Here is a 25004-nt window from a genome sequence, read left to right on the forward strand (position 1 = left end):
GCCAAAGTTTTTTTTGGTTGTTTTTTTATTGCTAAGCTGCGAAAAAGCAAACTGAATTAAATGTTACAATTAAATGGTGTAAATGAATCAGATTTTAAAAATGTAAATATTCTCGTTCGACGGATAGAGCAGGGGTTAACAAACTTTTCAGCCCACAACCCCCAAAATACCAATGTCAGTGACTCGCGACCCCCATTTTTAAAGGTGGTTATACTGTAAACATATAAATGTTGCAGACATGACTAGACATATATAGACATGAGCATATTGACAACACAAAAATGCAACAGTCTGTTAACCATATAATATATTTTTATAATCATTTATTAATTGAATTGCATTTTAATATAAAAATTCAAGGCTGATGGCTATTTATTATATGTTTAGGCTTTGTGTAGCTGTACTGCTGTTTAAAATGCAAAATGTTGTATAGACTTGGAATGGTGGACTGGAACCGACTTTAGATTTGTCCTGGTAATTAATGCTGATGAGAATTCTGATGTTAAATTGTGTTTGAGACGTATGCTTACAATCTGTCATTTTCTGCTTAAAATCTATCACTGGCGTGATTTTCGTGAATACAGAAGACTGGGAGGGTATTTTTGCATTCCGGCAGGTTTTGGATCCTTTTTGGGCTGGAATCAGTCAGCTAAATCTGGCAACACTGTGCGCGCTTTCGGTTTCATTTTCACTTCTAAGAGCGGTTCACTTCCTGCGCGGCTCCCAAACGATCACTCTGTGCCACAAACTGAATGTTATTTACAACTTTATTACAGCCTGTGCAGGTTCTGTTGAAGTAAACTTCATTCAGAGGTGCGCGCCCGCCCTGTCTGTGGTAACAGCTGACGGTCAGCTCACGTCACGTGTGAATTGAGGTGAATTATATCTTATAAATACAGCATGTGACTCTTTTAACATCATTTGGAGGTGTCCACATTGCTGAACAACGTATGTAAAACAATGTGAAGACTTGTGCGGCCACCATTGCTTCTCTCCTGAACTTGAAAATATGATTGACAGAATCCTAGAAATGCTGGATTAAGATCGTCTAGGGGGTCAAATCGAGATCGCAGTCTTTTTACGATTAATTGTGCAGCTCTATCTATCTATCTATCTATCTATCTATCTATCTATCTATCTATCTATCTATCTATCTATCTATCTATCTATCTATCTATCTATCTATCTATCTATCTATCTATCTATCTATCTATCTATCTATCTATCTATCTATCTATCTATCTATCTATCAACTGTTTTAATCTATCTATCTATCTATCTATCTATCTATCTATCTATCTATCTATCTATCTATCTATCTATCTATCAAATCAGAATCAAAAGTTAAATAAAATCAAATAAAAATACAAATCCAATCAATTTATCAATCAATATATTTATCAATTTATCAATCAAATCTCAAATACAATCAAAATCAAATCAAAACAACCCAATCACAACAAGATCCAAAAAATCTAATCAAAAATCTAATGAAATCAAATAAAAAAATCTAAATCAAAGAAAAAATAAAATAAAATAAAAATCACATCAAATCAAAATCAAATCAAAAAATCTAAATCAAAGAAAAAATCTAATAAAATAAAAATCAAATCAAATCAAAAAATCAAATCACAAAAAAGTTATTAAATCAAAGAATTAAATCAAATCAAAAAATCTAATCAAGCCAAAAATCAAATCAAATTAAAAAAATCAAATCAAATTAAAAATCAAGCTAAAAATCAAAACAAAAATTAAACCAAAAATCAAATCAAAAATCAATATCAAATCAATCAAATGAATGAAACCACAATCCAGTGAATGCCACAATGACAGCAGAGAGTATTCAGAAAAAGTGTTTTTATCTCCCATTATTCACATCAACCCTCAAAGAGATAAAGCTGCTAACATCAGCCAATCAGAAGCTTTGAAGGGGACTGGAAGACAGCCAATAAGGAGGCAGAAGAGCAGACAGGGTTTTCCCAGAGCTTTTTTATGACTGATGTAGTCAAGTCAGAGACACCAGAAAACAAACAGGAGGACACCGAGATTCCTGATGTCTGACTGATACACACACACACACACACACACACACACACACACACACACACACACACACACACACACACACACACACACACACACACACACACACACACACCTTAGTCACTTCTTTATCAGGGATTGCCACTTTAGAATGAACCGCCAACTATTACAGCATATTTTTTTACACAACAGATGCCCTTTAATCTGCAACCCAGTACTGGGAAACACCCATACACACTCATACACTACAGCAAATTTAGATCATCAATTCCCCTATAGCTCATGTGTTTGTACTGTGGGGGAAAGCGGAGCAGCCAGAGGAAACCCACGCCAACACGAGGAGAACATGCAAACTCCACACAGAAATGCTCACTGGTCCAGCCAGGACTCGAATCAGCGACCTTCTTGCAGTGAGGAAACAGTGCTGGCCACTAAGCCACCTGCTATTACATTATATTGAAGTAAAAACCCTCAAATTAACCCTCGTGTGTGCAGCATTAGCTCAGTGCTCAGAAACATGACGGAGAGGAGAGAAAGCAGAAATTAATGAATAACTGACGGACAGAGGAGAATACAGGAGATACTGGAGAGAGTAAACAGAGGAGACTAGAGCTGCAGCGCGCACACACACACACACACACACACACACACACACACACACACACACACACACACACACACACTATGAACCTGTAAAAGTATTAGACATACATAAAGGAGTGTTGAGGTGTGTTTGTGAGTGAGTGTGTGTGTGTGTGTGTGTGTGTGTGTGTGTAAGAGAGAGAGTCTGGGATTTAGCCAAAACACACATGGCTTGGTAATAGTTAACAGTCAGCAAACACAGAGAAAGACACTCATATCTCTCTCTCTCTCTCTCTCTCTCTCTCTCTCTCTCACACAATCACACACACACACACACAAACACACACACACACACACACACACACACACACACACACACACACACACAGTTTTTGCAGCAGTGAATCTGACCGCTGCTATCACAGCACACACACCTCAACACAACAGCAGCACTGATGTACAACGCTCGATGCAGATTATATGCATGAGAAATAGTAAAGTTATTCTGTTCATGCCACCCAGACTGACCCAGCCAAAAACTACAGATAACCCAGCACCCAGAACAGCACTGGACTGGGTCACAAACACAATCAATCAATCAAAATCAAAATCAAAATCAAAATCAAAAATTAAATCAGTCAATCAAATTAAAAATCAAATCAAATAAAACCAAATCAATCAAGTCAAAGTCAAAGTCAAAATCAAATCATAATCATAATCAAATTCAAAATCAAAATCAAAAACCAATCAATCAATCAAAATCAATCAATTAAAAAATATAATCTAACCAAAATCAATCAAATCAAATTAATCAATCAATCAATCAATCAATCAATCAATCAATCAATCAATCAAATAAACTAAAATCAAAAATCAATCAATCAAAAATCAATCCATCAATCAATGAATCAAAATCAATCAAATCAAAAATCGAATTAAATCAAAATCAATCAATCAACAAATCATTCAATCGATTAATCAAGTCAATCATTAAATTAATCAAATCAATCGATTGATCGATCAATCAACAAATAATTATCAATTAATCAATCAGTCAATCAATCAAATCAGTCAATCAAATCAAAATCAAATCAGTCAATCAAATCAACAAATCAATCAATCAATCAATCAAATCAATCACACACACACACACACACACGTGTGCGCACACACACACACACACACACACAGTGGTGGATGTGGCCCAGCTCTGTGTTCTCTTTGAAGGCACATTCCGAGCGAGTCCGAACACACGCGGCTCTGTGTGTGTGTGTGTGTGTGTATAACGGAAGGAATGTGCGATGCAGAACTCAGCACTAATCGCCCCTCTGCATTAATATCAGAAAGTTCTGGAATGTGGAGATTTTCCTCATGAGTGTGAAGCTGCGGCTCCAGCCCTGAGGCAGCACACACACATCACACAGCGCAGCTCTGAGAACCGACAAGAGCCCAAAGCAGAGCCCTGGGGTTACACTTACACTTACACCTACACACACACACCTACACACACACACACACACTTACACACACACACACACACACACACACACACACACACACACACACACACACACACACACACACACACACAGAGGACACAGACTCTGGCTTTAACAGAGGCAGATTTTAAAGCGACTCACACTTTTTTCCCGGGAGTCTCCCGTATTTCAGACCCCTCTCCCGCCACCCTCCAGTTTTGTTATTTCTCCCGGAAAACTCCTGTAGTTTCACTCCGCCCCCAGTCCTCAACTATTTGGTACAGTCTGTTACACCCCGGGTCGTAGTATCTGATCGCAGCAGCGGCATAGTAACACCTCAGTACAGTTACTAACCCGAATCTCAACTGTGTTATTCAGACAACTGTAACTCGCTTCTCTTTGATCTCGTATGCTGATTAACCATGTCAAAGTAGTAATTAACTATAAAGAGCACCTGCAGATCAGCTTCTGGCATCTGAAACAGCCAATGAAGTGCTGTAGCTATCGACTTTGTGGTGTTTGTCTTACTTTCCTGTCTGACTTTGACCTGCTCCTATACCCCTGCGATGTGTCTGTTACTTTTTTTATATGTGTGATCCATAATTTCCATCCATACTAAACAGTTTTCTAGTCTGATCTCAAGTCTTGGCAATTAACTGAGAAAACACCACGATTGAAGGCCACATTTCATCATCTAGATGTCATCATGAAGACTCATGGATATATACACTAGATATTGCATTGGGACCCTGAGCATGCGTCAATAGCGCCGCCATATTTGTACAGTGCAAACGAGCAAACAAAGAAAGCAAAGCACATGGCAGAACATTTCATAGGTTTCATACGTTTATATGTTATGAACTGCGATTTATATGTGCAACTACTTATCCATTAATGTAGAAAAGTGATGTTAAATTATAAGTTTCATTAGGGCTGCTCGATTTTGGGAAAAATCATAATCACGATTATTTTGGTCATGATTGTAATCACGATTATTCCAAACGATTATTAGCTGAAGTCAAAACTATTAGCACTCCTGAGAATTTTTTTTTAAATAAATATTTCCCAAATAACAGAGCAAGGAATTTCCACTCATATTTTTCTTCTTGAGAAAGGCTTATTTGCTTTGTTTTTGGCTAGAATAAAAGCTAATTTTAATATTTTGAAACTTCTTTTAAGGTCAATATTTTTAGCCCCTTTTTGTAATTTAAAGGGCACCTATGGTAAAAAATCTACTTTTCAAGCTGTTTGGACAGATCTGTGTGTTGGTATAGTGTATAGACCGTCATACGGGGGTGATATGAACACACCCAGTCCTGTTTTTGCAATTTAACTACAAAAAAAAGGGTCGGCCAATTGGAGCTGTTTTCAAATCGATGCACCATTACGTAGGTGTGCGATTTCCCCGCCCACCGAACTGATTGACAGCTGCGCGCATTAACATGTTCCGGTAGTCGCGTGTATGTCAACAAGACCAGGCAGACATACGCAAAGCAACCGGGAATAAAAGCTCTGTTCTGTTCGCTAGGATCAGCAACCATCATCAAATGTGATTAAGAGTAAGTTTCACATGTTTAAAGTGTTTTAAAACAGAGCATGTGTGTAATTAATTACAGCGTTTTACTTCAGCTTTACTTTATCAGCACAGCCGCGTGTCAGAACAATTATAAAAGAAGACGCTTCAATCCCGGTTTGTGGAAGTTAAATCAGGTTTATTTTGTACATTAGCATAACAGATATCCACACAGCACTTGAGGTTAGCCTTAACTAGGCTAAGCGCGCTCTGTCTGTCTGCCTGCCTGCGTGTGTGTGTGTATCATCTGCGGTGTGTGTGTGTGTGTGTGTTAACTTTGTAATGATATTGTGTGTGACTCATCAATGCAACTTCACAATACTGATTAGTAAAGGTTAGTTCTTACTGTAGTATCTCACAAACGCTACGTGAGACCTTCTTCCTTTAAGTCTGTCTGTTGTCTGACGCAGCTGAGGGAGGAGGCATGTAGAAACAGTGGGCGGGAAAGAATCGTCTTAAAGGCGCAGTATGACAAAACCACCTCCTGCTGGAAATCAGTATAAAACAGCATCTTGTAAAAGGTATAATGAAAAACCTGATGGGTATTTTGATCTGAAACTTTATATACACATTCTAGAGACGCAAAAGACTTATATTAAATCTGAAAAAAGGGGTAACCTAGGTGCCCTTTAAGAAAAAAAATGCATACTGACCTCCGGGAAAACTCCCGATAATCTGGCTCTGGATGGCCACAGTCCTCCACTGCAGCTTGGTCCCGCATTCATTTCAAAGGAGTGCTACCCTGTACTAAAATGGTGGCTCTATTGACACATTCCTTCTAATATACAACAACAGAGTAGACATCTAATGTGTATATCTATGATGAAGACTTCTTACAAAGTATTTACACTATTTAAAAAAAACAAAAATACAAGACAATAAAGTCTTTTGATACAAAATATAAATCCATTTTAAAAACCCCCGTAAAATACAAATTACAAAATACTATTTTATATTTGAAATATGTATTTGAAACACATATATCATAAATACTGGCCATTCCTGTATATATACAGTTGAAGTCAGAATTATTAGCCCCCCTGAATTATTTGCCCTGTTTATTTTTTTCCCCCAATTTCTGTTTAACGGAGAGCAGATTCAGAGAGTTTCAGCACATTTCTAATCATAATAGTTTTAATAACTCATCTCTAATAACTGATTTATTTGATCTTTGCCATGATGACAGTAAATAATATTAGACTAGATATTCTTCAAGACACTTCTATACAGCTTAAAGTGACATTTAAAGGCTTCACTTGGTTAATTAGATTAACTAGGCAGGTTTGGGTAATAAGGCAAGTCATTGTATAGCGATGGTTTTTCTGGAGACAATAAAAAAAATATATAGCTTAGAGAGGCTAATAATATTGACCTTGAAATGTTTTTAAAAAATAAAAACTGTTTTGATTCTAGCTGAAATAAAACAAGTAAGTCTCACCAGAGGAAAAATATTATCAGGCATACTGTGAAAATGTCCTTGTTTTGTTAAACATCATTTGGGAAATATTTAATGAAGAAAAAGAAATTCAAAGGGGGGCTAATAATTCTGACTTCAAATGTACACACACACACACACACACACACACACACACACACACATATATATATATATATATATATATATATATATATATATTTTTTTTTTTATTTTTTTTTTTTTATGCAATTTATTTATACATTAAAGACAGCCTTTAATTACTTTTTCCATCATCTTTATTTTATTTTCTTTTTTTATTAAATTATTTCTTTAATTTTTAATTTTAATATTAATTATAATAATTTTTAATTACAATAATAAATAAAATAATTAATCATTTTTAATTTAAGGGATTTAGCCATTAAATTATTTTACTTACTCACTCACTCCCAGGGCCGTTTATATCGAAGGATATTTAGCTGCACCATGTTGCTGTTTTGTATCATCTAATTTTTACAAGGTGGATTGTTAGCCCAACACTCAACCTCCAACCTGGAGGACCAGGACATACACAGACATTTAAAGTCAGAATTATTCGCCCCCTTTTAATTTTTTTTCTTTTTCAATATTTCCCAAATGATGTTGAACAGAGCAAGGACATTTTCACATTATGTCTGATAATATTTTTTCTTCTGGAGAAAGTCTTATTTGTTTTATTTCGGCTAGGATAAAAGCAGTTTTAAATTTTTAAAACATTTTAAGGTCAATATTATTAGCCCCTTTAAGCTTTATATATTTTATACAGAACAAACCATCATTATACAATGACTTGCCTAATCACCCTAACTTCACCCTAATTAACCTAGTGAAGCCTTTAAATGTCACTTTAAGCTGTATAGAAGTGTCTTGAAGAATATCTAGTCCAATATTATTTACTGTCATCATGACAAAGATAAAATAAATCAGTTATTAGAGATGAGTTATTAAAACTATTATGATTAGAAATGTGCTGAACAAATCTGCTCTCCATTAAACAGAAATTGGGGAAAAAAATAAACTGCGGGGCTAATAATTCTTCAACTGTACACTGTACGGCCAATCTAATTAATCAATTCCCCTAAAGCACCAGGAGAAAACCCACACCAACAAGGGGAGAACATGCAAACTCCACACAGAAAAGCCAGCCGGGGCACAAACAATTAACCTTCCTGCTGTGAGGCCACAGTGCTAACCACTGAGCAACCGTGTCTCTCTGACATTACTTTAAAATGTATGAAATGTTTTCTATCTGTTGTTTTGTTGCTACTGTAGACAAAAGGCTACACCGGAATATATGTGTGTGTGTGTGTGTGTGTGTGTGTGTGTGTGTGTGTGTGTGTGAGACTCTCTAAGGCTGATGCAATGAGGCCTTGATGTGGAAGAGATTGAGTGAGAGCCAGCAAGAGTGCCGGATTAAAGCCACGGCTGCAGCAGCTGCAGGTTTCTCAGGCTGTGTGTGTGTGTGTGTGTGTGTGTGTGTGTGTGTGTGTGTGTATGTGTGCTGGACTCTGGAGCAAACGAGCACAGACACAGGAGAGAAAATAACCCAAAGAACAACTCACTAAAGCAAACGGAGAAGTGTCGCTTGTGAGCTGTGTGTGCAATACACACTGTGTGAAAGCAGGACAAAACAACAGACTAGAGCAGAGCCATAGATCTGTGCGTGAATGCAAACGACCAAATCTGTGCATTACAAAAATAATGCATTCAGCTGAGGTGGATAATTTATTTTGCAGCATGAAATGGCATATAAAAAACAGAAAAATTAGATCAATCAAACTAATTAAAAATCAAATCAAATAAAAAAAATCAAATCAAAAATTTAATATCAAATCAAATAAAACCAAATCAAATAAAAATCCAATCAAATTAGATCTCAAATCCAATCATAATCAAATCAATATCAAAAATAAAATCAAATAAAAAATCAAATCAAACCAAATCAAAAATCAAAACAAAAATTTAATAAAATAATCAAATCAAACCAAGAATCAAATCAAAATCAACCAAATCAAATTAATCAAATCAAATTAAAATTTAAATCAAAATTAAAATCAATCAAATCAAAAATCTAATTAAATCAAAATCAATCAATCAATAAAACATGCAATCGATTAATCAAGTCATTCAATCAATCAAATTAATCAATCAAATCAATCAACAAATAAATTTTTTCAATGAATCAATCAGTCAATCAATAAAATCAGTCAATTAAGTCAAAATCAAATCATTCATTTAATCAATCAAATCAACAAATCAATCAATCAATCAACAAATCAACAAACTAATCAATCAATCAAATCAACAAATCAATCAACAAATCAATCAATCAACAAATCAATCAATCAACAAATCAATCAATCAACAAATCAATCAATCAACAAATCAATCAATCAACAAATCAATCAATCAACAAATCAATCAATCAACAAATCAATCAACAAATCAATCAATCAACAAATCAATCAATCAACAAATCAATCAACAAATCAATCAATCAACAAATCAATCAATCAACAATTCAATCAACAAATCAATCAATCAACAAATCAATCAATCAACAAATCAATAAACAAATCAATCAATCAACAAATCAATCAACAAATCAATCAATCAACAAATCAATCAATCAACAAATCAATCAATCAACAAATCAATAAACAAATCAATCAATCAACAAATCAATCAACAAATCAATCAACAAATCAATCAATCAACAAATCAATCAATCAATCAACAAATCAATCAATCAACAAATCAATCAATAAATCAACAAATCAATCAATCAACAATTCAATCAACAAATCAATCAATCAACAAATCAATCAACAGATCAATCAACAAATCAATCAACAAATCAATAAACAAATCAATCAATCAACAAATCAATCAATCAACAAATCAATCAACAAATCAATAAACAAATCAATAAATCAACAAATCAATCAATCAACAAATCAATCAATCAATCATTAAATCAATCAATCGATCATAATAATTTTTCTGAAAGTCTTATTTATTTTATTTCAGCTAGAATAAAAGCAGTTTTTAATTTTTAAAAACATTTTAAGGTCAGTATTATTAGCCCTTTTAAGTTATATATATTTTATACAGAACAAACCATCATTATACAATATACAACATGCCTTATTACCATAACTTCACCCTAAAGAATTGATATAAAAAACTGATGGAAACACATTTAGCAAATCACATGGATTGACTCTAGCGTTCCTGTGAGTCAGATTTAAGTAGCCAACAACTCTGAGAGTCTTTCATTTAAAAAAGTCTTACAAGCTGCAGCACAAACTCAAATGAACATCTCGATGTGTAAAAGTGTTCCTCCATAAGCCTTCATCCATGTTGTTCACAATATCCATTATGTGGTTCGTCTCGGGGACAGAAGCAGCTACATGAATGCTAATGTAGAAAAAGATGTCATGTTAAAGGTTCACCAAACCTTCCAGTACTTTTTTGAGATGTTTACAGATTAGTGTGTGTTGAGCATCAGTTAAGACAATGTTAGCAGCTGTCAGCTTTAATTGTGGGGTAAACTGGATAAGTTTGAGCTTTTATCAGCTAATTTCAGCTTGCAGGTTTAAAATTATCTTTGGGGCGGATCAAAATCAGTGACGCAGCGCAAAACTACAAGTGCAAAGATGACGCAACGGTTTCTCATTATTATTCATAGCGGAGTTGTCTTATCCTATAAGAAGAGCCGGCTGCTTAATTATTCATGACTGCGCATGCCTTCCAAAGGCAAGGCAGACCTACCAGTGCCAAGCTGTGAGACACAGACCCACAACACACAGTATTTAGCCGTTCATGAAGGCTCGTATGTGTTTGTTGCATGTTTTTTCCCCGCGATGCTGTCAGGGCCGATACAGCAAAGCTGTGTGTGTGCAGCAAGCATTTTTGTCGGGAGAGCCGTCCGAGAATTGGAGAATGGCGGACGTTGTCTTTTATCAGGAGTTCGTTCACATTTAGACACATCGCCGTGCTGCTGTGTTCGCCTAAACTCTCCAGATCAGTGGTGCGTGTACTACTAGTGGTACGCGGAGTAATCCAATGTGTCATATGTACATGCAATCTATTTAAAACTTTATCAACAATAGTTCATATATCTGTGTGGAGTTTGCATGTTCTCCCTGCGTTCGCGTGGGTTTCCTCCGGGTGCTCCGGTTTCCCCCACAGTCCAAAGACATGCGGTACAGGTGAATTGGGTAGGCTAAATTGTCCATAGTGTATGAGTGTGTGTGTGAATGTGTGTGTGGGTTAAAACTGCATAAAAACGTGCTGGATAAGTTGGCGGTTCATTCCGCTGTGGATTAATAAAGAGACTAAGCTGACAAGAAATTGATTGAATGAATGAATGGTTCATATATGAATATGATGACATATAGCCTATATTTATGAGGTCAAAGCAGCATTTCCAGGTTTTGATGAATAGGATACTATAGGTTAACACTTTACATTTAACTACAGGAGTTACTTTTAAGAACAGTAGCCTACCATATTTAAAAGCACATTCATTTAAACATTGACATTTTACACAGCAGCAGTGTTAATGTTCAAACTATTTATAAGGTTTAAACGAAGTGGCTAAAAACAATTAATAATATTATTAATAGTAATTAATCTGCCACGTTGTCAAACTGTGCAGAGCTGTAGCTGCTTGACTGGGCATACTACTCTACTGTATTTCAATACTGGTCATATGGTGGTATTTTTAGAGACAATTTTTTCTGAGGTGGTACTTGAAGAGAAAAGTTTGAGAACCTCTGCTCTGAATTACCAGCAGGGCTAATGGTTAAAATAGACAGGGCAAGAGACCTGCTGCACTGAGTCTGCATTCAGACCCGGGGGTTTGAGGGAGAAGTCCTCATTTAAAGTGTTTCAGGGTCTCTGCAGATATCATAATGTCAAATTTAAGACCTTTTTAAGACCATTAAGTATTAAATTTAAGACCTATATTGCAATATCAAAAACACGTGAGAGAAAATGTAAAAGCACAAAATTAGGGGTAAAATAAAGTTATTTAAACTGAACAGTAGTAAAGTCAGGTTAAATGCACCACTGAACTACAGAAAAAACAAACATCTCAATGCAGATTTATACTTTCACCTGGCACCGCATCGCACAGCTCACGAAACAGATTAAGGCTTTTATACTTGACACGTTCACCATTGAGATATTGTTTTTAAATGACAGGGGGCGCTCCAAAAAAACAGAAGGTAAAATCAGACGAATAAAAAGATAATCATTGTCATTGAAGATGTTTTTGGGGGCCTCTCTTTTGTTGTTTTAACAAACGTATCCCTCAGGTTTTTCCAAAGTTTTACAAAAACGTTCCTCCTTTCCCATGGCTGTTGCAATTTCTAGCCAATAATTATTGGTCATTCTGGCAAGCAGACATGTCACTGTGATAGAAAATAGGTAAAAACTTGATTAGGTATTATAGCTTACTGTACTATTCACTCTTCAAGTAAATCCCTCTATCAATCCCATTTTACCACTAAAATAAAGTGAACTAGTGTCTGCTGTACAGTGTTTTGTAAAGTACAGTAAAGTACTTCAATTACTCTGTTGTGGTAATACTACAGTTGCTATGGTAACACAAGTCTATTAAAAACAAACTACCCAGTGCTTTAGTATAGGGTATATTTTTCTACAATTCACCACACTTTACTGTAGTAAAACTACACGGTATTTCATTTTATCAGTTCACTATTCTGAATACTACAGTATGCTGAAGCATCTCTGGAGAGCAAAAGCGTGAAAGGAGTCAGACGGAGCGAGAGCAGATCATTCGCACGCGAGCAGCCAGTGTGTTTTGAGAGCTCGCAAGCAGTTTTGTCCATGAACAAAGGAAACCGGCGCGTGAGCAGAGATTCTCTCTCTCGTATTACAGCGCTGCCGACTTATAAAACTGCGCTTGCGACATTTGTCAGTGAAATAACGGCATACTCTGCCAGCCGAAATCATGTCGCGCGCACTCAAAGCGAACTTCCGCAAACACAGCGATGATGTCACATTCGCCGCGCGCACTGAGTTTAATATCAGAAAGCTGATTGGCTATTGCAAGTTGACCTTTTTGTAGTTGTAATACCGCAAATTACAATTGGACTAGTGAAATAAAGAACTACAACACCCCAAAAACCAAGCAACAACAACAAAAAGAATTTAAATGAGCATTAGATGTAGCGTTACATGGACATCGCAAAAACAAGACCTGTGCAAAAATATTTAAGACCCAGAAATTTCGATTTTTTAATTTAAGGCTTTTTAACACTTTTTAAGACCCCGCGGGGACACTGGTGTTTATATGATAATGATTATCTTTATAATGATATAAATTGTGCTTGTGTGTATGAAATTATGTGTACAAATACAAATGTAGCAGGGCATTAAACTACTGTTTATTTCTTTGCATTTTAACTTTGGAAACTATAAACTTATGCGTCTCCGGTCACGGTTTGTCTCATTTTGTTGTCCGCAACCGTTGTTCCTTCCCCTCCTTCTCCCCTGCTGGCCACGCCCACTCCTGCCCCTTGCTCGCGGAGCTCCACGCCCACTGTGATGCATCTTTTGAAAAAATTCTGAGGTTGACCTGAACCGAAAGTGGGGGCTGTCATGACCCTTTAAATACAAGCTCAGCCGTTTAGAGCTCATTTCTGGTTAATGATGTCAGAATTTACCGGTATTTTGGAACAGATGTGTGAACGGTTCTTGCCTGTGTGTGACAGAGCTGGCCTCAGCTGCTGGGGAAAACTGGGTTCGGGGACCACAAAAAAAAAAAATGATGGCGTACTAAATAGCACTCCAGTGCCCAGTGTTTTATTTACAGTGCTGGCAGGTGAAACAGACCACAGTAAAGAATATATACAAACACACACACACACACACACACAAGTGTCCAAAAACCCAAAGAACCAAAGTAACAAAAAAACAGAAAAATAAAGATGAAAAAGTATATATATACAAACTAAAAGAAGTATCCACAGTATACATACAGGGGGGTTTTGCTCGAGGTACCACTGTAACACTCTCAATGACTTGGTTACCAAGCAATTGACCTTGGGGTTTGGCCGCTGCTTATATAGGCCAAACTCCCTCCTTTTTTTTGGGTCACATGTAAACACTTAACACATAATTTGTCATCTAAACAACACTAATAAATCTTTCCTAAAATACTTAAACACTTTGGGCCCTATCATACACCCGGCGCAATGAGGCGCAAGGCACGGCGCAATAGTCTTTTGCTAGTTTCAGCTTGGGACAAGAGTGGTTTTGAGGCGTTGTGTTACGCTGTTTAAATAGCAAATGCATTAGCGCTCATATGTGCGGCCATAGGCATTCTGGTCTAACAAGTAAGGCGTTCTGAGGGGGACCGCTGGCGCGTTGCTATTTTGAGAAACTATAATAGATTTTACAATAGATCAAAACAAACCCGGTCTAAACTCCAGCGCAGAGTTGCACCTCACTTACACACTGCTTAATACACACAAGAGAGCAATAGGCAAATATCTTTACATATGAAAAACATTAAATATTAAGGAAATATATAGGATATAATAGGAATAGATATAGAATATAAATATAAAGGATTAAAATATTACAAAACATATTATTTTCTAGCCTACATAAATATAAACACCACTGCTTTATGTCTTCTTCATCTCGGGAGGCTTTTTCAGTTCATTCATAACAATTTGCTTTTGTATAATGTTATTATTATTAGCAGTATTATTTATTATATCCATATTTATATTTGTTTTATTAAAAACAAGCTTAGATTTGCCCACCTGTCAGGTTTTAGACCATATGGGGCACAGCATGTGTTTTAGGATATAACTCAGGTTTTTGAGCACATTTCATTATTATTGTTCATTTATTAATTTGCTGGAAATTAGAACTGAATTTAGAAATAGTTTTGAAACAAATATTTGCACTTAACAAACAAAATTAATTATTTATAGGCTAATTGATGTCTCTGCGTAAAGGTTTCCCTATCCAAGAGCGAAAGTGAAAGTAGTTCCATATCTCTCATTCTCACGCAGTAGATGCTCTGTTTAACAGTTTTCTGTTAAAAAAAAAAAAACTGTTAACTGTTTGCTAGTGAAATGTTCAGTTTTTCCACTTAGACTTACTTTGCGTCCTGTAAATAGCGAATGCTTTCTTGGCGCGACGCAGCTGGGTCTTAAAGGGAATGGGAGATGAGACTCTAATTGGTTTATTCTCAAAACACACCTATAACTCATTAAGAAAATAAACTCAACCCTTTTAGACTATGCGCCACGGCGTAAGGCAGATTTCCCGTCCTTAAATTAGCAAATATGGATTTCATTGTCTCAAACACTTTGTTATTAAACACACATTTTCCCCCTATCAGATGCACTACAATGGTTTCACCCATTCACGCCACGTTGTGTTGCCGCGTCCAGCGATGACGTCATAAGCAGGCACCGCCGCCTGCTCTGGTTGGCCAACACAACAGGCAAACGGTGAGACTTTGCAAACAAACAAACAGACGATCGACACGGTCAACAAAAAGGACAAAATAATGAATGTATGAGTGTGTGTGTGTGTGTGTGTGTGTGTGTGTGTGTAAGACCGGGAATGGAGTTATGCTGAACAGCACATATTTGAATTTACCGGTTAAAGTCGTTCCGGTCATTTTTTCTGATATTTACCGATACCACTGTGTGAAAGGGGCTAACACAGGGGTGTCCAAACTGGATTCTGGAGGGCTGGTGTCCTGCTGAGTTTAGCTCCAACACACCCCCAGAACGTTTTGATTATATCTAGTAAGAGCTTGATTAGCTGGTCCAGGTGTGTTGGATTAGGGTTGAAGCTAAACACTCCAGGACACCGGCCCTCCAGGACCGAGTGTGAACACCCCTGGGCTTTAAGTGCACTTGAAGAAGACCTATTCTGCCTCTTTTTACAAGACATAAAATAAGCCTCTGATGTTCCTAATCTGTGTGAGAAAGTTTCAGCTCTGAATACTACCCAAATAATGTTTTTTAACTCTCTGAAACTGACCCTTTCAGGCTTTGATCCTACTTGTGTTGTTTTGGTGGCTGTCACTTTAAATTCAAATGAGATTGTGCTCTTTTCAAAAGAGGGCGGAGCTACAAATGCCTTTGGCTGCGTCCGAAACAGCATACTTCCATACTTTATAGTACTCTAAAATAAGTATGCGAGCCGAGTAGTATGTCCGAATTCATAGAATTCGAAAATCAGTATGCCAGAAGTGCCCGGATGACTTACTACTTCCAGCGAGATTCTGAAGTGCGCAACCCATGCACGCAGCGCTATCCCATAATGCCCCGCGAGCGAATTCATGAATGGAAGTAAAGTGATGCAATTGATGCAGGTATGTCAAGTGACCACGACAAAATGGTGGATGTAGTACGTCCAAATTCCATTCATACTTTTTAGGTTCATACTGTATAGAACGTACTTTTCTAACGGCGGAGTAGTACGTTTAAATTCAAATGCAGTACCTACTGAGTAGTAGGCGGTTTCGGACGCAGCCTGTGTGTCAGAATAGTGGCAGATTCAAAAACAAGACTAACGTCCTATGCTAATAAGGGAGATGTGGTAACTAGTGGGCGGGGCTTTCCCCCTCTGATGACACGTACAATGAAAAAGAGTGTCAATCAAAGAGTTTCTGCAGAGCGTTTTGATCAAGTCTGATAATACAGAGTTACATTTATCAATATTTACAATTAGAAGCTGGATATATTCACACACTACTGCCACACAACTGGATTTAAACCCCTTATAAAAGTGGTTTATACATAATAGGTGGCCTTTATATGCATCATACTGGTTATTGATTGCTTTAAAAATAACAAAGCACTCAGATTTCAACTAAACTTACTGGAACTGATGCGCTAAATACTTCAGAGATGAGAATCACAATGATGCAACATCACAGACAAGATTCTGCTAACAAAAATCTGCAAACAGCATGTGTTTAGACAACTGAAGGGCTTTTTTTCCTCAACCATATACGAGCACAACACACACATCCTCTCAGAGAAATCCTGCTCACCATACAAGCAGCTAACACAGGGGAAAAACTGAGTCCACGCATACTTTCCTGAGCGTCTGAATGAGTGTGAAAACAGCCTGCAGACGACAGCCTGTCCAGCCCATGAGACAGCAAATATCAGACCGGCTCAAGCACAGAGACGCCTTAAAGCAACATTCATTTATTCATTTTCTGTAGTCCCTTAATAATCCGGGGTCGCCACAGCGGAATGAACCGACAACTTATCCAGCATATGTTTTATGCAGCGCATGCCCTTCCAGCTGCAAACCATTTCTGGGAAACCTTAAAGCAACACTCCACTTTTATTTTGAAATATTTCCATTTTACAATTCTTCTAGAGTTACACATTTGACTTTTAATCCATTCAGCAGATTTCTTCTCATGGGTTAACTTTTAGCTTAGCTTAATGAACTGAATCGGATTAGACCATTAGCATTTCTTTCAAAAATAAAAATAAATAAATAAATGTTTTGATAGTTTTCCTATTTAAAGCTCGAGTTTTCTGTGGTTACATTATGCAAGAAGACTGAAGCATTTCTGAATACACTCTGCTGATTTCTTGTTCTGGCAGGCACACTTTTAGCTTAGCTTAGCATAATGTATTGATTTGTATCAGACCATTAGCATTTCGTTAAAAAAAATCCCAAAAAGAGTTTTGATAGTTTTCCTATTTAAAGTAGGGTTGGGCGATGTCGACCAAATTTGGCTTCGTACGATGTCTAATGTCAAACATCGAGATGGACGATGGCATCATCATCACGTGATGAGGATGGGGGTTGAGTTGATAGACTGCGCGCGACTTGTCTGTAGAGCGAGGAGGGATCTGGGGGTGAGAAGGGTGTGTGACTTATTTGAGGACCAGGAGGAAGACGCGCGATTTCCGGGAGATTATCACTCGTTTGTGGGCATTATGAGTCCCACAATTGCACAGAGACTCCCGGAACTTCTGGGAGACTTGGGATTCCTGAATATCACGTTTAACGACTGTAGCGAGACACGATCCAGCGGTACAATCTTGATAAACATGTGCACTGCTCTCTGTCTCTGAAGATCTGAGTGAGAGAGAAGCGCGTGGCTGTGTGTGCTGCTCTGCAGTGAGCACCACTTGTGTCTGTGTGTGTCTGTGTGTGTCTGTGTGTGTGTGTGTGTGTCTGTGTGGTCACGTGATGTGCATTTTCAGCGGAGGGCTGTTTTAGAAATGCTAGGTAAAACACGGTGTGGATGTGGATCATTTTGGTTCTAAAATGCCGTTTAAACACTAGGACATATTAGTGTAAACAGGGCCTGAGTGTGTATCTTTCGCCAGCGGGTTTTGCGACGGGGGCGGGGCGATGGATCCGGATGCCAGCTCTGCATCGTGTTGTCTATTGGCCACTGACGAAGGACGATGACATCATCTTTCAGCCCAGCCCTAATTTAGAGTCTTCTGTAGGTACATTATGCAAAAAGGCTGAACCATTTCTGAATCTATTCAGCCGATTTCTTCTCATGGGTTAACTTTTAGCTTAGCTTAATGAATTGAATCGGATTAGACCATTAGCATTTCTTTCAAAAATAAAAATAAATAAATAAATGTTTTGATAGTTTTCCTATTTAAAGCTCGAGTTTTCTGTGGTTACATTATGCAAGAAGACTGAAGCATTTCTGAATACACTCTGCTGATTTCTTGTTCTGGCAGGCACACTTTTAGCTTAGCTTAGCATAATGTATTGATTTGTATCAGACCATTAGCATTTCGTTAAAAAAAATCCCAAAAAGAGTTTTGATAGTTTTCCTATTTAAAGTAGGGTTGGGCGATGTCGACCAAATTTGGCTTCGTACCATGTCTAATGTCAAACATTGAGATGGACGATGGCATCATCATCACGTGATGAGGATGGGGGTTGAGTTGATAGACTGCGCGCGACTTGTCTGTAGAGCGAGGAGGGATCTGGGGGTGAGAAGGGTGTGTGACTTATTTGAGGACCAGGAGGAAGACGCGCGATTTCCGGGAGATTATCACTCGTTTGTGGGCATTATGAGTCCCACAATTGCACAGAGACTCCCGGAACTTCTGGGAGACTTGGGATTCCTGAATATCACGTTTAACGACTGTAGCGAGACACGATCCAGCGGTACAATCTTGATAAACACGTGCACTGCTCTCTGTCTCTGGAGCTCTGAGTGAGAGAGAAGCGCGTGGCTGTGTTTGCTGCTCTGCAGTGAGCACCACTTGTGTCTGTGTGTGTCTGTGTGTGTCTGTGTGTGTGTGTGTGTCTGTGTGGTCACGTGATGTGCATTTTCAGCGGAGGGCTGTTTTAGAAATGCTAGTTAAACACGGTGTGGATGTGGATCATTTTGGTTCTAAAATGCCGTTTAAACACTAATATGTATTAATGTAAACAGGGCCTGAGTGTGTATCTTTCGCCAGCGGGTTTTGCGACGGGGGCGGGGCGATGGATCCGGATGCCAGCTCTGCATCGTGTTGTCTATTGGCCACTGACGAAGGACGATGACATCATCTTTCAGCCCAGCCCTAATTTAGAGTCTTCTGTAGGTACATTATGCAAAAAGGCTGAACCATTTCTGAATCTATTCAGCCGATTTCTTCTCATGGGTTAACTTTTAGCTTAGCTTAATGAATTGAATCGGATTAGACCATTAGCATTTCTTTCAAAAATAAAAATAAATAAATAAATGTTTAGATAGTTTTCCTATTTAAAGCTCGAGTTTTCTGTGGTTACATTATGCAAGAAGACTGAAGCATTTCTGAATACACTCTGCTGATTTCTTGTTCTGGCAGGCACACTTTTAGCTTAGCTTAGCATAATGTATTGATTTGTATCAGACCATTAGCATTTCGTTAAAAAAAATCCCAAAAAGAGTTTTGATAGTTTTCCTATTTAAAGTAGGGTTGGGCGATGTCGACCAAATTTGGCTTCGTACCATGTCTAATGTCAAACATTGAGATGGACGATGGCATCATCATCACGTGATGAGGATGGGGGTTGAGTTGATAGACTGCGCGCGACTTGTCTGTAGAGCGAGGAGGGATCTGGGGGTGAGAAGGGTGTGTGACTTATTTGAGGACCAGGAGGAAGACGCGCGATTTCCGGGAGATTATCACTCGTTTGTGGGCATTATGAGTCCCACAATTGCACAGAGACTCCCGGAACTTCTGGGAGACTTGGGATTCCTGAATATCACGTTTAACGACTGTAGCGAGACACGATCCAGCGGTACAATCTTGATAAACACGTGCACTGCTCTCTGTCTCTGGAGCTCTGAGTGAGAGAGAAGCGCGTGGCTGTGTTTGCTGCTCTGCAGTGAGCACCACTTGTGTCTGTGTGTGTCTGTGTGTGTCTGTGTGTGTGTGTGTGTCTGTGTGGTCACGTGATGTGCATTTTCAGCGGAGGGCTGTTTTAGAAATGCTAGTTAAACACGGTGTGGATGTGGATCATTTTGGTTCTAAAATGCCGTTTAAACACTAATATGTATTAATGTAAACAGGGCCTGAGTGTGTATCTTTCGCCAGCGGGTTTTGCGACGGGGGCGGGGCGATGGATCCGGATGCCAGCTCTGCATCGTGTTGTCTATTGGCCACTGACGAAGGACGATGACATCATCTTTCAGCCCAGCCCTAATTTAGAGTCTTCTGTAGGTACATTATGCAAAAAGGCTGAACCATTTCTGAATCTATTCAGCCGATTTCTTCTCATGGGTTAACTTTTAGCTTAGCTTAATGAATTGAATCGGATTAGACCATTAGCATTTCTTTCAAAAATAAAAATAAATAAATAAATGTTTAGATAGTTTTCCTATTTAAAGCTCGAGTTTTCTGTGGTTACATTATGCAAGAAGACTGAAGCATTTCTGAATACACTCTGCTGATTTCTTGTTCTGGCAGGCACACTTTTAGCTTAGCTTAATGAATTGATTTGTATCAGACCATTAGCATTTCATTCCAAAAAAAAAAAAAGAGTTTTGATAGTTTTCCTATTTAAAGTAGGGTTGGGTTGATAGACTGCACGCGACGTGTCTGTAAAGCTCGAGTTTTCTGTAGTTGCATTATGCAAGAAGACTAAAGCATTTCTAAATTCACTCTGCTGATTTCTTGTTCACTTTTAGCTTAGCTTAGCATAAGGAATTGTATCGGAATCGACTATCAGTAGTTTATAAGCACTAATAAAAAGCCAGTATTATAATAACAGGCAGGTAATAAGTAAGCCCACACGGAATCTGTGTGCGCAGAATTCCGCCGATTTTCCGCAGAATTCCGCAAATTTTCCGCAGAATTCCGCAGATTTTCCACAGCATTCCGCAAATTTTCCGCAGATTTTCCGCAGAATTCCGCAAATTTTCCGCAGATTTTCCGCAAAATTCCGCAAATTTTCTGCAGATTTTCCGCAGAATTCCGCAAATTTTCTGCAGATTTTTAGCCCATCATTAATTCTGTTTATTTACTTGAGTAAATGTGTGAATCTGTATTTATTCAGTTTTTATTCAGTAACTTATTACTTTTTATTTCATATATTAAGGTTTTAGTTATGATACTCCACTGGATTCTCCCAAAATAATTCCGCAGAAATCCGCAGATTTTTACCAAAATTCTCCGCAGAAACAGCAAGAAGCGTCCGCAGATTCCGTCTGGCCCTGGTAATAAGACACTAGTTAATAGTGAGGTTTGTTACTTAAACTAAAGTATTACCACAAAAATGTTTACTCAGAAGTTTGGTTTCGGGTGGGTAAAGCAAATAAATGCATACCAATATATTTCTCATCAGATAAATCAGTGAAGTAATCAGTGCTTGTTACTAATATTAATAATAATAAACGGAGAGAATGGCGTCACATGTAGTTTCAGCTTGTGAGGTTTCACCACAGTTAAATATGTTCTTGGATCATTTTGCCAATGTTCCCATTGAGTGATTAAAACATTATTTCTGGATGTTCTCGGAGCACTCAAAACTTTTTTTTTTTTTGTGCACAGGAACATTTCATTTTAGCATTTAGCTAACTTTTTATGGAATGTTTTATTTAAATGTTTAATGATTGGTTACACAACAAGTAGCATCAATTACACATATTAAGATGTCAGACTAAAACATGAACAATGTGCACAGAGGCAAACACACTCAAAAACAGAGATCTAAATCTGTGAATTGCTCTTTATTTGTTTAGTTTTTTTAACAATCCAATATAATGATCAACCAGCTTTTAATTATCACACAAAATCAAATTCAAACATGACTGGTTGGAGTGGGTTTCAAGCAGAAGTCAACAGCAGAAGATATTCCAGACTCAGAGCCAGGGAGTGAGTGGGCAAAGAACTACTTGTTTTGCTGCATATGCACTGGAATCATTTCACACAATGTACTTTTTGTGCTTAAATAAATCCCTCATATTAAACGTTTCTGTCTATTATTTTACAATTAGGAAAAAAAGAAGTGGTGTGTGCAATTATTAAAATAGTTGTTAAGAACTTTCAGTACATGTTCATCAGACTGCTTCTCCACAAACAAGGAGAGGGAGAAAATCAGTGTCTGAGAAAAAGAATTCATGATATTGCCGTCAAATACAAAACATAAACTCAGGAGATGTGTGACCTACAGTATTATATTTCTGACATCATATATTTGTTTATGAAATAATAAAATGTTTAGTGCGGTGCATTTTTTTTTTTACATTACATAAGCATCTATAGCTTCTTTATGTTTTGAGCATTATAAACTCTGGATGATGGACAGTAAAGCTTAAAGTGTCTTCTTTCCAAAGATGCATGAACTGTGAATGTAGACCAAATTATTCAGCAACTGTTACTGTTTTAGTTTGGGAAGGTCATTTTTAGAAAACTATGCAAGTCAATGGTTACACGTTTACGTTTTTAAGATATTTTGAAGAAAGTTGAAAATCAGTAACCACTGGCTTTTATAGTAGAAAAAAAAACCCACAAATACTATGAGAGTCAATGGTTACAGGTTTATATTTTGAAGATATTCTGAAGAATGCTATAAATCAGTAACCATCGACTTCCATAGTAGAAAAAAAAAACAAATACTATGAAAGTCAATGGTTACAAGTTTATATTTTAAAGAAAGCTGAAAATCAGTAACCATTAATTTTATTAGTAAAAAAATACTATGAAAGTCAATGGTTACAGGTTTATATTTTGAAGATATTCTGAATGCTAAAAATCAGTAACCACTGACTTCCATAGCAGAAAAAACAAATGCTATGAAAGTCAATGGTTACAGGTTTATATTTTAAAGAAAGCTGAAAAACAGTAACCATTAGTTTTTATAGTAAAAAAAAGTAAATAAAATAAAATGAAACGAAACGAATACAATTAAAGTCAATGGTTACCCGTTTATATTTTGAAGATATCTTGAAGTAAGCTGAAAACCAGTAACCATAGACTTCCATTGTAGGAAAAACAAGTGTCGTGAAAGTTAATTGTTACAGGTTTATATTTTGAAAAAAGTAGAAAATCGGTAACCACTGGCTTCCATAGTAGAAAAAAACTATGTAAGTCAATGGTTACAGGTTTATTTTTGAAGATATTTTGAAGAATGCTGAAAAGCAGTAACCATTGACTTGGATATTAGAAAAAACAAATACTATGAAATTCAATGGTTATAGGGTTATATTTTGAAGATATAAAAAAACGTTGAAAATCAGTAGCTATTGACTACTATAGTTAAAAATAATAACAATAAATAAATAAAAAATACTATGAAATTCAATGGTTACAGGTTTATATTTTGAAGATATTTTGAAGAATGCTGCAAACCTGTAACCAATGACTTCTATAGTAGAAAAAAATATCATGAAAGTCAATGGTTACAGGTTTATGTTTTGAAAAAAAAAGCTAAAAAATCGTTAACAATTGACTTTCATAGTAAAAAAACAAAAAAAAAAAATACTATGAAAGTCAATGGTTACAGGTTTATACTTTAAAGATATTTTGAAGAAAGCTGAAAACCAGTAACCATTGACTTGGATATTAGAAAAAAAATATTATGAAAGTCAATGGTTACAGGTTTATATTTTAAAGAAATTTTGAAGAAAGCTGAAAACCGGTAACCATTGACTTCCATAGTAGGACAACAAATACTATGAAAGTTAATGGTTATGGGTTTCAGTTTTGAATATATTTTGAAGAATGCTGAAAATCAGTAACCATTGACTTCCAAAAAAAAAAACAAATACTATGAAAGTCAATAGTTTCTTCAAAGTTTCTTCTTTTGTGGTTAACAAAATATAAAAAGGTTTGAAACAAGCGAAGGGTGCAAGTATAATGACAGAACTCCCATTTTTAGTGAACTGTCCCTTTAAAAAGTAACATGGATTTGACCAGGAGTGGATGGTTACAATTCAAATCACACAGTTTAGGGTTACCCAAATGTGCTGTTCCCAGTCAGATTAAGCCGTCTTGACTTCTGTTACTTTAAATAATCACAGATGAAAGAAAAAACACACAAAGCCTTCATGCATTAGCTATAATTCCTCAGTTTTTACAACTCTAACCACATAATCGGGGTGCATTCCAGTGAACCAGTGCTTAATTAGCATGCTAAATGTAATTTACCCGTGACTCCATGGTTTATAAGTCAATCAAACCATCACTTCCTGTTAAAGTGGGCACTTCCTGGTCAAAGCGAGACCACTTGACTCTGGTTTCTCAGTTAAATCATTCAGACTTTGTTCATTTATTCATTTTCCCTTTATTAATCAGTGGTCGCCACAGCGGAATGAACCGCCAACTTATCCAGCACATGTTTTACCCTTCTAGCTGCAACCCAGTACTAGGAAACACCCATACACACTCAT

At 37.0% G+C, this 25004-nt stretch overlaps 1 protein-coding gene and 2 long non-coding RNA genes across 4 annotated transcripts in view; 2 read left to right on the forward strand and 1 right to left on the reverse strand.

Moving 5' to 3' along the window:
- Window positions 1–25004, reverse strand: part of rnf43 (ring finger protein 43) — a 257307-nt gene that overhangs the window by 169809 nt on the left and 62494 nt on the right. The gene's annotated exons all lie outside the window — the stretch shown is intronic.
- Window positions 1–25004, forward strand: part of LOC147843792 (uncharacterized) — a 1319745-nt gene that overhangs the window by 51850 nt on the left and 1242891 nt on the right. The gene's annotated exons all lie outside the window — the stretch shown is intronic.
- LOC147843793 (uncharacterized) lies at window positions 21682–24242 on the forward strand. The gene is made up of 3 exons (XR_015490991.1): window positions 21682–23282; window positions 23459–24020; window positions 24119–24242. It is a non-coding gene; the product is annotated as an uncharacterized LOC147843793 (long non-coding RNA).

This window comes from Danio rerio, chromosome 5 (genome assembly GCF_052040795.2).
Source record: "Danio rerio strain M-AB ecotype USA chromosome 5, GRCz13ab, whole genome shotgun sequence".
NCBI classification, from domain to species: domain Eukaryota; kingdom Metazoa; phylum Chordata; class Actinopteri; order Cypriniformes; family Danionidae; genus Danio; species Danio rerio.